An 18,590-nucleotide genomic window follows, 5' to 3' on the forward strand; every position below is an offset into this window, starting at 1 on the left:
ACATGTCTTTGACTTCCTCAGCCAGTTGAATGTATTTTTCAATTTTTTCTCCTGTTTTCTTTTGTATATTTGTTGTATTGGGTATGGATATTTCGATTAGTTGTGTTAATTTCTTCTTTTTATTGGTGAGTATGATGTCAGGTTTGTTATGTGGCGTTGTTTTATCTGTTATAATGGTTCTGTTCCAGTATAATTTGTATTCATCATTCTCCAGTACATTTTGTGGTGTATACTTGTATGTAGGAATGTGTTGTTTTAAAAGTTTATGTTGTAAGGCAAGCTGTTGATGTATTATTTTTGCGACATTGTCATGTCTTCTGGGGTATTCTGTATTTGCTAGTATTGTACATCCGCTTGTGATGTGATCTACTGTTTCTATTTGTTGTTTACAAAGTCTGCATTTATCCGTTGTGGTATTGGGATCTTTAATAATATGCTTGCTGTAATACCTGGTGTTTATTGTTTGATCCTGTATTGCAATCATGAATCCTTCTGTCTCACTGTATATATTGCCTTTTCTTAGCCATGTGTTGGATGCGTCTTGATCGATGTGTGGCTGTGTTAGATGATACGGGTGCTTGCCATGTAGTGTTTTCATTTTCCAATTTACTTTCTTCATGTCTGTTGATGTTATGTGATCTAAAGGGTTGTAGAAGTGGTTATGAAATTGCAGTGGTGTAGCCGATGTATTTATATGAGTGATTGCCTTATGTATTTTGCTAGTTTCTGCTCGTTCTAGAAAGAATTTTTTTAAATTGTCTACCTGTCCATAATGTAGGTTTTTTATGTCGATAAATCCCCTTCCTCCTTCCTTTCTGCTTAATGTGAATCTTTCTGTTGCTGAATGTATGTGATGTATTCTATATTTGTGGCATTGTGATCGTGTTAGTGTATTGAGTGCTTCTAGGTCTGTGTTACTCCATTTCACTACTCCAAATGAGTAGGTCAATATTGGTATGGCATAGGTATTTATAGCTTTTGTCTTGTTTCTTGCTGTCAATTCTGTTTTCAGTATTTTTGTTAGTCTTTGTCTATATTTTTCTTTTAGTTCTTCTTTGATATTTGTATTATCTATTCCTATTTTTTGTCTGTATCCTAGATATTTATAGGCATCCGTTTTTTCCATCGCTTCTATGCAGTCGCTGTGGTTATCCAATATGTAATCTTCTTGTTTAGTATGTTTTCCCTTGACTATGCTATTTTTCTTACATTTGTCTGTTCCAAAAGCCATACTTATATCATTGCTGAATCCTTCTGTTAGCTTTAGTAATTGGTTGAGTTGTTGATTTGTTGCTGCCAGTAGTTTTAGATCATCCATGTATAGCAAATGTGTGATTTTGTGTGGGTATGTTCCAGTAATATTGTATCCATAATTTGTATTATTTAGCATGTTGGATAGTGGGTTCAGAGCAAGGCAGAACCAGAAAGGACTTAATGAGTCTCCTTGGTATATTCCACGCTTAATCTGTATTGGCTGTGATGTGATATTATTTGAAATTGTTTGGATATTAAGTGTGGTTTTCCAATTTTTCATTACTATGTTTAGGAACTGTATCAATTTAGGATCTACTTTGTATATTTCCAATATTTGTAGTAACCATGAGTGGGGTACAGTATCAAAAGCTTTTTGGCAATCAATGTATGCGTAGTGTAGCGACCTTTGTTTAGTTTTAGCTTGATATGTCACCTCTGCATCTATTATCAGTTGCTCTTTACATCCTCGTGCTCCTTTGCAACAGCCTTTTTGTTCTTCATTTATAATTTTGTTCTGTGTTGTATGTGTCATTAATTTCTGTTTAATGACTGAAGTTAATATTTTGTATATTGTTGGTAGGCATGTTATGGGGCGATATTTAGCTGGGTTTGCTGTGTCTGCTTGATCTTTAGGTTTCAGATATGTTATTCCGTGTGTAAGTGTATCAGGGAATGTGTATGGGTCTGCAATGTAACTGTTAAATAATTTAGTTAGATGTGAATGTGTTGAGGTGAACTTCTTTAACCAGAAATTTGCTATTTTGTCATTTCCAGGGGCTTTCCAATTGTGAGTAGAATTAATTGCTTGGGTGACTTCATGTTGCAAAATTATCATTTCAGGCATTTGTGGTATCATCTTGTATGTGTCTGTTTCTGCTCGTATTCACCGTGCATGCCTATTATGTTGTACCAGGTTTGACCATATGTTACTCCAGAAGTGTTCCATGTCTGTTATGTTTGGTGGATTGTTTATTTTAATGTGTGTGTTATCTATTGTCAGGTAAAATTTCTTTTGGTTTGTGTTGAATGTTTGGTTTTGTTTCCTTCTATTTTCACTTTTTTTGTATCTTCTGAGTCGTTTGGCTAATGCTTGTAATTTCTGCTTCTTTTCGTCTAATTGCTCTGTCGCTTCTTGTTGTGAGATTTTACCTAACCTTTTTCGTTTTTTTTCCGAGATTTCATTTCTTATAAATTGTGTTAGCTGTCTGATGTCTTTTCTCAGTTTTTCTATTTTGATCTGTAGCCTGTGTTGCCATGCTGGTTTTGTGGGTTTCTTCTGTGTGTTGGTTGGTTCTGATCTCTGCCTAGTGTGTATATTTAGTGTAGTGAGTCCTCCTATATAAACCAGTAGTTGTAACTCTTCCATAGTTGTATTTTCATTTATTTTGTTGTGTATGACTGTGTTGATAGTTTTTATTGTTGTTTCGACTTGTGGGTTATTTGGTGGTCTACGCAAGAATGGTCTAATGTCTGTATTTGTGTCTTTGTATTCTATATATGTTAGCTGAAATTTTTCTTCTATATCTAACATCTGTGTCACTTCGTGTTCTATTTGTGCTTGTTCTGGTGGCTGTCTTAAGATTTCGTTTTCCTCTGATTGTTTAATTGGTGCATGTTGTCCTTTGTTTGTTTGCTCTGGGATGTTTGAGTCCATTACTGTATTTTCTTCTTCTTCTGATTGCACATTATTTTGTTCCAGTATTTGTTGTACTTGATGTTTGATGTTTTCTAATTCTGACTGGGGTATCCTGTTATTTTTTATTATTACACGGATCTGATCAGCTAATCGTTGTTCTGTTAAAAATTTTAATTCTGGGTATCTGGTAATAAATGTTGTGTATACTTGTGATCGTTATCCAGTTGTGTTTGTTCCTAAGTTTGTTGCTTGTTAGTAACAGAACATGAGGTGTCGGTTAACTTCATCTGACCATCTCATCCTCTGTCTTTGTTTTCCTTCTAGAGTGGTTGCAGGAAGCATATCCTGCAAAACACCTCTATTTGGATTTAAATAATTTTCCGTGTGGCTAGCAGTGTCGTTACCATTGTGGACGGGCATAGGGTTCAAGCGTTGTCCCCAACCATGACAGCACTTGTCCAAGGCTTCACTAGTTCTGTCCTGAACCAACTAATCACACTAAAAGGAGCGTTAGCCCTATTAGTGGTTTGTTCTTTACGTCGCCTTTTACGACTGCAGAACAAACCGGAGGCCTATTCTTTTCCCGGGCCTCCACGGGGAACTTATTATTATTATTATTATTATTATTATCTTCACTTTCTCAGACATTAAGTCCGGTTAAAAATGGAGTGACGCGGACCTTGATCAAGCGTCACTTACTTTTAACTGTACGGTATGTGTTATATTGCATTTAGGAACTTTCGGGTAATTGAACATGTATCAATAATTACGGATTTCTGTAGCTGTATATATATGTTTGGATGTAGCTGTATTGCATTGATGTACTGGTGGATATTGTGTGGTATGACTCCTGTAGTTGATAGTATAATTGGTATGATGTCAACTTTATCCTGATGCCACATGTCTTTGACTTCCTCAGCCAGTTGAATGTATTTTTCAATTTTTTCTCCTGTTTTCTTTTGTATATTTGTTGTATTGGGTATGGATATTTCGATTAGTTGTGTTAATTTCTTCTTTTTATTGGTGAGTATGATGTCAGGTTTGTTATGTGGCGTTGTTTTATCTGTTATAATGGTTCTGTTCCAGTATAATTTGTATTCATCATTCTCCAGTACATTTTGTGGTGTATACTTGTATGTAGGAATGTGTTGTTTTAAAAGTTTATGTTGTAAGGCAAGCTGTTGATGTATTATTTTTGCGACATTGTCATGTCTTCTGGGGTATTCTGTATTTGCTAGTATTGTACATCCGCTTGTGATGTGATCTACTGTTTCTATTTGTTGTTTACAAAGTCTGCATTTATCCGTTGTGGTATTGGGATCTTTAATAATATGCTTGCTGTAATACCTGGTGTTTATTGTTTGATCCTGTATTGCAATCATGAATCCTTCTGTCTCACTGTATATATTGCCTTTTCTTAGCCATGTGTTGGATGCGTCTTGATCGATGTGTGGCTGTGTTAGATGATACGGGTGCTTGCCATGTAGTGTTTTCATTTTCCAATTTACTTTCTTCATGTCTGTTGATGTTATGTGATCTAAAGGGTTGTAGAAGTGGTTATGAAATTGCAGTGGTGTAGCCGATGTATTTATATGAGTGATTGCCTTATGTATTTTGCTAGTTTCTGCTCGTTCTAGAAAGAATTTTTTTAAATTGTCTACCTGTCCATAATGTAGGTTTTTTATGTCGATAAATCCCCTTCCTCCTTCCTTTCTGCTTAATGTGAATCTTTCTGTTGCTGAATGTATGTGATGTATTCTATATTTGTGGCATTGTGATCGTGTTAGTGTATTGAGTGCTTCTAGGTCTGTGTTACTCCATTTCACTACTCCAAATGAGTAGGTCAATATTGGTATGGCATAGGTATTTATAGCTTTTGTCTTGTTTCTTGCTGTCAATTCTGTTTTCAGTATTTTTGTTAGTCTTTGTCTATATTTTTCTTTTAGTTCTTCTTTGATATTTGTATTATCTATTCCTATTTTTTGTCTGTATCCTAGATATTTATAGGCATCCGTTTTTTCCATCGCTTCTATGCAGTCGCTGTGGTTATCCAATATGTAATCTTCTTGTTTAGTATGTTTTCCCTTGACTATGCTATTTTTCTTACATTTGTCTGTTCCAAAAGCCATACTTATATCATTGCTGAATCCTTCTGTTAGCTTTAGTAATTGGTTGAGTTGTTGATTTGTTGCTGCCAGTAGTTTTAGATCATCCATGTATAGCAAATGTGTGATTTTGTGTGGGTATGTTCCAGTAATATTGTATCCATAATTTGTATTATTTAGCATGTTGGATAGTGGGTTCAGAGCAAGGCAGAACCAGAAAGGACTTAATGAGTCTCCTTGGTATATTCCACGCTTAATCTGTATTGGCTGTGATGTGATATTATTTGAAATTGTTTGGATATTAAGTGTGGTTTTCCAATTTTTCATTACTATGTTTAGGAACTGTATCAATTTAGGATCTACTTTGTATATTTCCAATATTTGTAGTAACCATGAGTGGGGTACAGTATCAAAAGCTTTTTGGTAATCAATGTATGCGTAGTGTAGCGACCTTTGTTTAGTTTTAGCTTGATATGTCACCTCTGCATCTATTATCAGTTGCTCTTTACATCCTCGTGCTCCTTTGCAACAGCCTTTTTGTTCTTCATTTATAATTTTGTTCTGTGTTGTATGTGTCATTAATTTCTGTTTAATGACTGAAGTTAATATTTTGTATATTGTTGGTAGGCATGTTATGGGGCGATATTTAGCTGGGTTTGCTGTGTCTGCTTGATCTTTAGGTTTCAGATATGTTATTCCGTGTGTAAGTGTATCAGGGAATGTGTATGGGTCTGCAATGTAACTGTTAAATAATTTAGTTAGATGTGAATGTGTTGAGGTGAACTTCTTTAACCAGAAATTTGCTATTTTGTCATTTCCAGGGGCTTTCCAATTGTGAGTAGAATTAATTGCTTGGGTGACTTCATGTTGCAAAATTATCATTTCAGGCATTTGTGGTATCATCTTGTATGTGTCTGTTTCTGCTCGTATTCACCGTGCATGCCTATTATGTTGTACCAGGTTTGACCATATGTTACTCCAGAAGTGTTCCATGTCTGTTATGTTTGGTGGATTGTTTATTTTAATGTGTGTGTTATCTATTGTCAGGTAAAATTTCTTTTGGTTTGTGTTGAATGTTTGGTTTTGTTTCCTTCTATTTTCACTTTTTTTGTATCTTCTGAGTCGTTTGGCTAATGCTTGTAATTTCTGCTTCTTTTCGTCTAATTGCTCTGTCGCTTCTTGTTGTGAGATTTTACCTAACCTTTTTCGTTTTTTTTCCGAGATTTCATTTCTTATAAATTGTGTTAGCTGTCTGATGTCTTTTCTCAGTTTTTCTATTTTGATCTGTAGCCTGTGTTGCCATGCTGGTTTTGTGGGTTTCTTCTGTGTGTTGGTTGGTTCTGATCTCTGCCTAGTGTGTATATTTAGTGTAGTGAGTCCTCCTATATAAACCAGTAGTTGTAACTCTTCCATAGTTGTATTTTCATTTATTTTGTTGTGTATGACTGTGTTGATAGTTTTTATTGTTGTTTCGACTTGTGGGTTATTTGGTGGTCTACGCAAGAATGGTCTAATGTCTGTATTTGTGTCTTTGTATTCTATATATGTTAGCTGAAATTTTTCTTCTATATCTAACATCTGTGTCACTTCGTGTTCTATTTGTGCTTGTTCTGGTGGCTGTCTTAAGATTTCGTTTTCCTCTGATTGTTTAATTGGTGCATGTTGTTCTTTGTTTGTTTGCTCTGGGATGTTTGAGTCCATTACTGTATTTTCTTCTTCTTCTGATTGCACATTATTTTGTTCCAGTATTTGTTGTACTTGATGTTTGATGTTTTCTAATTCTGACTGGGGTATCCTGTTATTTTTTATTATTACACGGATCTGATCAGCTAATCGTTGTTCTGTTAAAAATTTTAATTCTGGGTATCTGGTAATAAATGTTGTGTATACTTGTGATCTGTATCCAGTTGTGTTGGTTCCTAGGTTTGTTGCTTGGTAATAACAGAACATGAGGTGTCGATTAACTTCATCTGACCATCTCATCCTCTGTCTTTGTTTTCCTTCTAGGGTGGTTGCAGGAAGCATATCCTGCAAAACACCTCTATTTGGATTTAAATCATTTTCCAGTTGGCTAGCAGTGTCGTTACCATTGTGGGCGGGCATAGGGTTCAAGCGTCGTCCCCGACCATGACGGCGCTTGTCCGAGGCTTCTTTAGTTCTGTCCTGAACCAACTAATCACACTAATGGGGGGGTTAGCCCTATTAGTGGTTTGTTCTTTTCGTCGCCTTTTACGACTGGCAGAACATACCGGAGGCCGATTCTTTTCCCGGGCCTCCACGGGGTTTATTATTATTATTATTATTATTATTATTTCTGTAATTATTATTATTGGCAGTGGCTATAGTTGTATAAATATGTTGATAAGCATAACTGTTATACAGCAGATGTTATTAATTTCACACTCTTGTATTTATCTGAATCTAAATATTTGTCAACACCCCAAAAGTATACTCATGAGCCACCACTGGTCTTGGACATATCCTGTGGCTTTTCTTTTTTGTAATAATTCAATATTATAACCTCTGGGGTATATACCAAATAAATCCAATGCACACTCATTCTTTGAAAATGCAGCTGAGGGTTAATACTTCCCTCAAAACTCTGTTACCTCAGATTTTTCCAGGAGCAATTGGACTTCACATGCCTGTGTGTCAGTCCAGACTGCGATCATGGTACTCTCCTGTTGGAAATTCATGTCTTCCAAGGGCATTAGAGGTAAGTTTCCCCATTTTCTGGAATTATTAGTACTTTGCTAGTGCATGCCTATAGCGATACTCCTAATGTGCACCCTTGCAAGGTGACATGCCACCTGATGAGAGAGAGGAATTTCTTGTCTCTTTCCCTCCCTCCTTCTGAAAGAATTGGTGCATAGTAAAATACTAGTGAATGCTACAATAACACTAATCCCTTAATTTACCTATTGCAAACAAGAAGCAAACCCCAGAAACAAAACAACATGTACCTCAATGCTTCAGAAATAACAAGTCAAAATACACACAATGACCCAAAGGAAGCTAAACATGTGGTCTTAATAAATACAATATGTACATAATCTCTGATCATTTTTAACTACTGTCTTCTTTGCCTTCTTAGATACTATTAGAGGATTTAACAGAAATGTTTCAGAATGGTGCATCATGTGAAATGGCATGGAATATTTTAGTGTTATTAATAACTGAGTAATTAGGTTGTTAAACATTCTCCAAGAGTAGGTTTGGATTTTTAAATATAACACTGAGCAGTATCAGTTGGAAGTTGGAACTCGTCTGACTTGCAGCAGAAGGCAAGAATGGCGTGTCGGCTAAGCAAGCTCTGTAGGCAGATGCTGACAACATTCATGTGTGGGTCATAAACAGGTGGCAATGGGAGTTCCTGTGGCATATGGTAGAGGATGTAGTGGAGAAGTGGGTGGGTGGGGCTGAGCAGTGGAGTGGCCATTCACCTCAGCAGCAGCAGTGAGTGACGAGATGCTAAATTCCTTGTGAGAATAATCTATCCTATTCTTTATGAGCTATTGATCATTCTTGTAACACTTCAGAACAGAATGACAAATAGCAATAAAGACCCAGAAAATCCCATGCCATCAGATGAAGTAGAGGGTGTAATTGACTTAGACAGAATGGAGACCGAGCTACACAATATAGGAGTTTCAGTCCCGATATGTACTCAACCTGAGTACAGTATAAAGATATAAGGGGATTAGAATCTGTGAGTACTTTGTATGTAGAACTAGTTAAAGTGGAACCACTGGTAATCAATTTGAGCAAAATCAGTGCCTGCAGGCATTAATGACACTTGAGAAATGACAGATGAATTAGCGGAGCAGTTTCCTCCAGAGGTCAAGTCAGATAGGCAAAATGTTTTACTGTCATCACTGGTTTCAACATTAAGTAAACTCAAGTCATAACTGCAAAAAGATAATGAAAGCTTAAGGATAGAAATGACTAAAGTAAATTCCAATGTTCAAATCAAAATAAGTAAGGTTAATTCTCATGTGTCAAGAGAAATGTCAGAGTTAAAATGGACATAGTGCATGAAAATGCAGTTTGCTCAATATCAGGTACAATTAGAGCAGGAGGTTGAGGCAATGTTGAAAAAGATTGTTGCAAAAATGGATTCTGATCTTAGTGAGGTGCTCAAAAATTGCAATGCATGAGTAAGGAGTCTGAAGTACAGATCTTAAAAATGGTGGAAGCTAAAGAAGCTGTCTATAACACCTTCACTGAGCAAATAAGGCTAAAGTATACAGAGCATGAGGAGACAGTGGTCAAAGAATTGAGAAGTATAGGTGATAAGATAATGTTTCACCAGGACTGAAAAAAGTCCCATACTGGATGCAGAGTGAATGGTGTTTGAGTCACTTCAAACAGAGCATCATACACATAATCAAGTAGTAGGCAGGAAACTGGTAAAAACAGACCAGGAAATAGCAAAGTTGTCCAAAACTGTATTACAGCATTAACCTGTTGCCTCAGTGGAAGTGGCATTTATCCCTCATCAGAAACTTAATTATTTTGATCCACACAGAAATGTGCATCCAAAATTATTCATACAGGAATTTATGGACTTGTTCTGGTACCTTGGTCTGCACAGGATCAAATTTCCTCTTGTAGTAGGATATTTCAGAGGTGATGCTGTTAGATGGGTGAATGATGTGGCCAAAGATTGTAGGGACTTAAATAACTTCAAGGAAAAATTTTTGAAAGAGTACAGGTCTTCATAAATTCTGCAAGAGTTGCTAGAGGGTTTCTAGAGCAGAAACAATTATCAGCCAGACTGCAATACAACAGAAGGGTTCTGTGAATATTGGTGGGAGAGAATTAAGTTTCTTGACTTGGTCATGGCTACAGACCTGCTTGCCCCAAGTATATAATTCATGTCACCATTCTATATTTAAAGATAGTTGGTTGCACCACTGTGCAATCATTATTATAATTATGACTGGTTCCTCAAAAGAGAAGAATGCTTGCACAACCTGTATGGTGGCCATCAGAATGGACAGCAGCAGCAAAATGGAGTAAGGCCAGAGCGCCTTATTCATGGTCGGGACGATGTGCCTAAAGCACACAACAGGGAACAAAATAGTAGCCATTGTGAAGACAATGCAGAATATGACAATCAATAGGACCTTGTAAACAGACAATACCTTGGTGCAGGATTCGCCAGAGACAACGAGGTCAGAGGTCCGAGTATTAAGCAGACGACTGGCAAAGAATATTCGAGGATTGAGAGGAAAAATAGTGGAGTATGCAGATGCCACGGTTGACCTTGGCGGTGGATGTACACCTGCCAATTACCCTTTTGGGGCAGTTGCCAAGCTGTCCTAGTAGCCTCAGTTAGAATTTAGAGACCAGTAGCCTTGAAGAGTGGGGGCAAGGAACAGCTACAGTGCCAGCCATGAGCACAGTGCAGTATCACCAGCCCAGCTGTACTTCATCATGATGTTCTTTATGAACTTTGTACCGATGATATGTTTGGAACTGATGGCAGCAAGAGCAGTAAAGAGCATTGAGCTGGCAAGTATGGGAACTTTGGACTCCAAAACAAAATGTTACAGAGTGTAAGAGTGAAACACTTCCAAACTGCAAGTGAGAGAACTCAAAAAAGCAAGTAAGGTAGATAGTGCCAGAGTGCTTCTGGAGGGAAATGATGTTATCTATAAACCAGTATTTGATGGATATTCCAAATGTGAACTGCCCTTAAGGCTGGATAACAATCCTGCAATATTTTTAGACTCCCAGGCCAAGTGGGATGAGCCCCAGCATCATTGTGAACCGTCACTTCACGACAGGATACTTAGAGAGTTTAAATGTTTGCCTATCAGAAAAGTAAAAATGGTAAAATCATAGTTACACCCTAGTTCAATAGAAAAGTAATAATTATAGATCTGTTAGACAAAGAGGAGCCAGTGCCTATTCCAGCTGATGTTCATCCTACTGTAGAAGTATTAGTAGGTGGTTGGAGAGTGATTTACAAGTCAACAGTGGTTCAGAGGTTTCACCAATATTAGAAGAATACTTTAGAGTTTTGCCAAGCAAAATGGACATGCCAGTACTGGTAGTCTCCAATATTAAAATCTTTGGAGCTACAAGGAAATTGTACAAAGGTATTTAAGGGTGTCATCATAGAGCATACTCTTTTGATGATTCTGAAATTAATTGTTAACATCATTATAGATGTAGATTTTTTGAATTTGTATTGCTGTGATGTCAGTTTTGATTTGTGTTATGTAAAAATGTATGCCAAGGGCAAGGCAGTCATTGTGCCAATCTTGCATCAAAAGGATCATGTTATGGGAACCTCAGAACTTCATAGTGCAGTTGAAATCAATAAAGTAAAAGCAGTACAAAGTATAGCCCAGTATGGTCCACTAGTTAAAAGGGAAGCAGAAAGAGGACATAAGAGCCGTTCTCTAGAAATCATACCAGGGAAAGATGAGTTGGAGAAAGATAAGTGGATGATGGTGAAGGAAGAGTTATCCTGGTGAAAAAGCATGGGAGTTTCCTGTGCTTTGAAAGCTCTCCAACTAGATCAGTGAGAACAAAGTTTTAGAACACAGGGAAATAAACAAACTTGAAATGAATTAGAAACTAGGCATGATTCTGGCTAAAACAGTGTATTGGAAGCAATGGTTTACTGATGTCTGAATAATGTTGGGGTGGTTTAAGTTAAAAAGGTTAAATGAGACCTTAAGTACAAAGGAAAAGTGACTTGAAACTGAGGTAACAGTATGAAATGTAGAATGAGTATGAGGATAAAGTTTTTGTTTCAAGGAAATGAGTATAAGTGGGTTACAGGTTTCGTGTCCTCAGATGAGGCCCTCCCTTGCTACTTGTCAGGATTGTGCACACATTTTGTCTGTGAGGTACAGGAATACAGGAACACTGAGTTATTTACCTTCAATACTTTATTTCCATATAGCAGTAATAATGATGTGCTCACTATTTCAACCTGTCATAGCAGTGGCTGATGTCCTAGCACCAGATAATATGGACTTTTCAAGACTCCATTGTGAGCCAAAAACACATATCCCATATATGAACTATGTTAATTAATACAGCACTGCCATACAGGCAACCAGTGACATGACTCTACTACTGTATATGTGGAGACGTTCTGCGGTGGCATATACTGACACCACAGATCATCAGCATTCCTAGATAGTACCAGATTGTGCTCATGTAATCATGAGATACCTGCATTCTAGCCTATAACCCTTACATCACTCCATCCTCCAAAGAAGATCAGCTACCAGATGCAGCTCTGTTTCGCCAGTTACAGCTTCACAAGGTATTGCAACATTTATCTCATTTGCAGACATGGTAACAACAGGTACTGATGAGCTGGCCTGTAAAATCAGAGCTTGGTACATGACATATACTGCAGACACAATGCAATTCTGACAACTAAGTATGGGTTAACATTACCTGAAGATTCAAAACATTTAATCCTATTTGCTGCTGGAATCAAACTTAACTCACTGTGGACAGTAATTAAATTTTCCATTTTCTACCCCCTGCGAACAGCTGAAAGCAAGGGGAAACTACAGCCATAATTTTTCCCGAGGGCATGCAGGTATTTACTGTATGGTTAAATGATGATGGTGTCCTCTTGGGTAAAATATTCTGGAGGTAAAATAGTCCCACATTCAGATCTCCAGGTGGGGACTAGTCAGGAGGATGTCATTATCAGGAGAAAGAAAACTGGCGTTCTACGGATTGGAGCGTGGAATGTCAGATCCCTTAATCTGACAGATAGGTTAGAAAATTTAAAATGGGAAATGGATGGCTTAAAGTTAGATATGGTGGGAATTAGTGAAGTTCGGTGGCAAGAGGAATGAGACTTCTGGTCAGGTGAATACAGGGTTATAAATACAAAATCAAATAGGGGTAATGCAGGAGTAGGTTTAATAATGAATACAAAAAACAGGAGTGCGGGTAAGCTACTACAAACAGCATAGTGAACGCATTATTGTGGCCAAGATAGACATGAAGCCCATGCCTACCACACTAGTACAAGTTTATATGCCAACTAGCTCTGCAGATGAAGAACAGATTGATGAAATATATGATGAGATAAAAGAAATTATTCATATAATGAAGAGAGATGAAAATTTAATAGCCATGGGTGACTGGAATTTGATAGTAGGAAAAGGAAGAGAAGGAAATGTAGTAGGTGAATATGGAATGGGGGTAAGAAATGAAAGAGCAGGCAGCCTGGTAGAATTTTGCACAGAGCATAACTTAACCATAGCTAACTCTTGGTTCAAGAATCATGAAAGAAGGTTGTATACATGGAAGTGGCCTGGAGATTCTGGAAGGTTTCAGATGGATTATATAATGGTAAGACAGAGATTTGGGAACCAGGTTTTAAATTGGAAGACATTTCCAGGGGCAGATGTGGACTCTGACCACAATCTATTGGTTATGAAGTGTAGATTAAAACTGAAGAAACTGCAAAAACGTGTGAATTTAAGGAGATGGGACCTGGATAAACGGACAGAACCAGACATTATAGAGAGTTTTGGGGAGAGCATTAGGGAACGATTGACAGGAATGGGGGAAAGAAATACGGTAGAAAAAGAGTGGGTAGCTTTGAGGGATGAAATAGTGAAGGCAGCAGAGGATCAAGTAGGTAAAAAGACGAGGGCTAGTAGAAATCCTTGGGTAACAGAAGATATATTGAATTTAATTGATAAAAGGAGAAAATATAAAAATGCAGTAAATGAAGCAGGCAAAAAGGAATACAATCGTCTTAAAAGTGACATGGACAGGAAATGTAAAATCGCTAAGCAGGGCTGGCTAGAGGACAAATGTGAGGATGTAGAGGCATATCTCACTAGGGGTAAGATAGATACTGCCTACAGGAAAATTAAAGAGTCCTTTGGAGAAAAGAGAACCACTTGCATGAATATCAAGAGTTCAGATGGAAACCCAGTTCTAAGCAAAGAAGGGAAAGCAGAAGGGTGGAAGGAGTATACAGGGGGTACAGGGGGCCTATACAAGGGCAATGAACTTGAGGACAATATTATGGAAACGGAAGAGGATGTAGATGAAGATGAAATGGGAGATATGAATCTGCGTGAAGAGTTTGACAGAGCACTGAAAGACCTAAGTCGAAACAAGGCCCCAGGAGTAGACAACATTCCATTAGAACTACTGACAGCCTTGGGAGAGACAGCCCTGACAAAACTCTGCCATCTGGTGAGCAAGATGTATGAGATGGGCGAAATACCCTCAGACTTCAAGAAGAACATAATAATTCCAATTCCAGAGAAAGCAAGTGTTGACAGATGTGAAAATTTCTACACTATCAGTTTAATAAGTCCCAGCTGCAAAATACTAATGTGAATTCTTTACAGATGAATGGAAAAACTGGTAGAAACCGACCTCAGGGAAGATCATTTTGGATTCAGTAGAAATGTTGGAACACATAAGGCAATACTGACCCTATGACTTATCTTAGAAGATAGATTAAGGAAAGGAAAACCTACATTTGTAGCATTTGTAGACTTAGAGAAAGCTCTTGACAATGTTGACTGGAATACTCTCTTTCAAATTCTGAAAGTGGCAGGGGTAAAATACAGGGAGCGAAATATTTACAGTTTGTACAGAAACCATATGGCAGTTATAAGAGTTGTAGGTCATGAAAGGAAAGCAGTGGTTGGGAAGGGAGTGAGACAGGGTTGTAGCCTATCCCTGATGTTATTCAATCTGTGTATTGAGCAAGCAGTAAAGGAAACAAAAGGAAAATTCGGAGTAGGTATTAAAATCCATGGGGAAGAAATAAAAACTCTTGAGGTTCACCGATGACATTGTAATTCTATCAGAGACATCAAAGGACTTGGAAGAGCAGTTGAACAGAATGGGCAGTGTCTTGAAAGGAGGATATAAGATGAACACCAACAAAAGCAAAATGAGGATAATGGAATGTAGTTGGAGTTCAGGCGTAAAAGAAGTTGTACATCCAAAGGTGATGCTGAGGGAATTAGATTAGGAAATGAGACACTTAAAGTAGTAGATGAGTTTTGCTATTTGGTAGCAAAATAACTGATGATGGTCAAAGTAGAGAGCATATAAAATTTAGACTGGCTATGGCAAGGAAAGCGTTTCTGAAGAAGAGAAATCTGTTAACATCAAATATAGATTTAAGTGTCAGGAAGGCGTTTCTGAAAGTATTTGTATGGAGTGTAGCCATGTTTAGAAGTGAAACATGGGCGATAAATAGTTTGGACAAGAAGAGAATAAAGCTTTCAAAATGTAGTGCTACAGAAGAATGCTGAAGATTAGATGGGTAGAGCACATAACTAATGAGGAGGTATTGAATAGAATTGGGGAGAAGAGAAATTTGTGGCACAACTTGACTAGAAGAAGGGATTGGTTGGTAGAACATGTTCTGAGGCCTCAAGGGATCACCAATTTAGTATTGGAGGGTAAACATCATAGAGGGAGATCAAGAGATGAATACACTAAGCAGATTCAGAAGGATGTAGGTTGCAGTAGGTACTGGGAGATGAAGAAGCTTGCACAGGATAGAGTAGCATGGAGAGCTGCACCAAACCAGTCTCTGGACTGAAGACCACAACAACAGGAAAATCTCTCTTCTTGGGGAAACTGGAGTGGGAATGGTTTGCGTATGTTAGTATATATGATTCATTGCCATAAACTGGTAACATTCTCATTATCGGAAGCTTTCCATCTGCATGAAAAGTAGTCAGCAATAAAGAAGATCTATCAAACATATTACATGATAAATCACAATGGGTGGCATTTAGAATTAATCCATTGCCATTTAATTTCAATGCGAAAGGAGTTCAGATGTAAAAGAAGTTGTACATCCAAAGGTGACATCGAGAATTAACTGAAAGAGTAAATTATATCTTCAGAACATCATTTAAGAAATGGCTGATACAGATGCAGTAAAGTCCCAACACAATCATCTCTCGGAGGATTATTCATACATAATTCTGTCTCACAACTGTATGGTTTACTATCTAAGAACACTGCCAATTCTCGGCAAATTAGTTTATGACTAAATTTACAGAAATATTGATGATGCTCATTCAGCCTTGCTGATCAGTAAATAATCCTTTAGCTGATGCCAGAATGTTGCCACATGACACGGTAAGAATAAATTTGATACATTTCAAAATTATGCTTTGATGTTGCAAAGGGTATAGAAACAATAACAGTGAAAGTTAACTCATAGTAAGAATATATATAATCACAGTACATGTTGCATAGCATCAATTCTAGCATTTAATAGACTGTCAGTAATTCTTAACAGCAGGATATTTAAATACAAGTTAACACTCAAAGCGTGCAGGCCTTCAGACAACTCATAAATGGTTGCATACATATCATCATGAATTACGTTGAAATGTGCAATGAATTGATTTACAGTTTACTCAATAAAAATTGTGTGGTTAGTAATGGTTCTTTGCATCTTACTTAATATTATTATTTCATTAGGAAGATTACCTGGATTCATACTAGTCTGTTGTTAAAGAGCTAAAATTTTATCTATAACATCCAGTAGATCTCACCTGGTTAGGGTACCAAATACAGTACAAGGATACTTCCTCCAAAATCGAACCAGGTACATTTGTGCCTAATCAAAGTTTTGTGTGTCAGAAGGTTTAAGAAACAGTTAATATCTTGTTCTTAATTAGCAAACGTGGACTCTACCCGCATTTTGCTGGTGATCCAATTGTTACAGCAAGACTTTCCCATTTTCAAAACCTTATCATGAACTTTGACTGACCAGATTAAATCAGTTTGCTTTTTAATAGAATTGAATTGTTGTTGAATCTCGCTCAAATTGTATTCAAGTCCAAACTTAGAACTATTTGTTGAAATTACCATGTCTGATCATTGTTCAAACAACACACTTGTTGTCTGAGGTAATATTACTACTGTATTAATGGAACACACTGTCATAGCAAAAATTAGAATTACAGTAAACAATGTTAATTACTTCTAAACACACGAGTTAAACAATGAACATAATACAAATGTGTATCTTGTGGTAATCTGTGGAACAAGTTTTAGTTACAGCAATCTATATTTCCACAACACTTTCGTATATACATGACTGAGAAATAAGCACGTGCTTTTCACTCAATTACACTACACATCTACAAAGACTGTAGAGGTGTCTGGGATTGAATTGCTTGGTGTGCAGTGATGCCTCAGCTTCAAAGTCTGAACTGTGACCTACTGCTCGCTTCCGGGATTTAGGAACAGCTACTCAGCTCCTCAATCAGTCATCATCATCATCATCCTGCGATGCTATAGGAAGTCTACCAGGAATGACTTTACTTGACTGACATGAACAACAATCAAACAAAAAGGGAGATGGAGCTTAAGAGTGACTGGCAACAATAACCCCCTTATTGGATATGGTCCTTTCCTAAAATTCTTAAACTTCTTGACCTGACTATTCTTCAACTCTAGATTGCTCAATGTAATGAAACTGGTCTGACTACATCATGTTCTATGTACCAAGTGTAATTATCAATATAAATGTTTAATCAAGCATTTTGTGATACCCTTTTTTTAATTGCAATAAATTTGGTATATATTTCTTATGAAAAAACTGTCAAAAGTATTTTGATGATTGCAAATGTCAGAGAGGCATGTAAGTATGGAGAATTTTAATAATCTTTGACCAATGTACTTTGAAATAACATAAACAGTCTAAACTGCAAGAAATCCTTATTTTTGTGGTTACTGGTTTCTGACAGTTACTGACCATCTTCAGACCCATACTGAAATATGAATGTAGAATGGATTTAGAGTGATGTTTGAAAATAGTAACATATAAAATACATCTTGTACAACAAATAATAAAAGAAAAAGTTATACCCATCACAGTAGGCAGTGGCAAGGAAAGGAGCAAGCATTATGAATTCCACAAATGTCAACTGCTAAGGAAAGCAATGCAGCTGTTGCTTAAATACACAACACTACTAACAAATGAAGAAACAGATGGCTTATATTACACAAAATGACTGCCATAAACAGCATTTCATCATTCTCTGACAAAAATATTTATAAAAGAGATAACCAATCGTAATCAGTTTTGAGAACACTGATTGCCATCTGGGGATTTATTGCAAACTCATAGATTGTATGGCAAGAAAGATGGTGGTTAAGTGATGCTAATGGTTTCTTTTGTGTCATCGTTGCCACTGTACGGTCTTGTACCATGGGAAGCAAGGGAGAGGATGTTGTTTGGTGGCTGGTATCCTCTTTCTACAACATGACTGCACACATGTATTAACAGGGTTCTTTATTCACAAGAACAAGAAGCTATTTATCTTTAAGCAAGTTGTTGCAGTACAAGCTCATCCATAATAGTCCACTTTAGCCTCACTGCTGGTGTAGTACAAGTCCCACTATAAACACTATACTCTCGTAGATGGTGACATGAACTAACAGATGCCAACTAGAATAGTGACTGAGCTAGTCTGTGATTGTGACTGACTGCGGCTGCAACTTCAACTCTGTGTCTGCAGCTGTGTTGACTGTCTGTGTTACTGGGTGTAACTGATTAGGCCCTCCAGTCCATGGCGGCGATCTAAATACTGGCA

This window comes from Schistocerca americana, chromosome 5 (genome assembly GCF_021461395.2).
Source record: "Schistocerca americana isolate TAMUIC-IGC-003095 chromosome 5, iqSchAmer2.1, whole genome shotgun sequence".
In the NCBI taxonomy this organism is placed as follows: domain Eukaryota; kingdom Metazoa; phylum Arthropoda; class Insecta; order Orthoptera; family Acrididae; genus Schistocerca; species Schistocerca americana.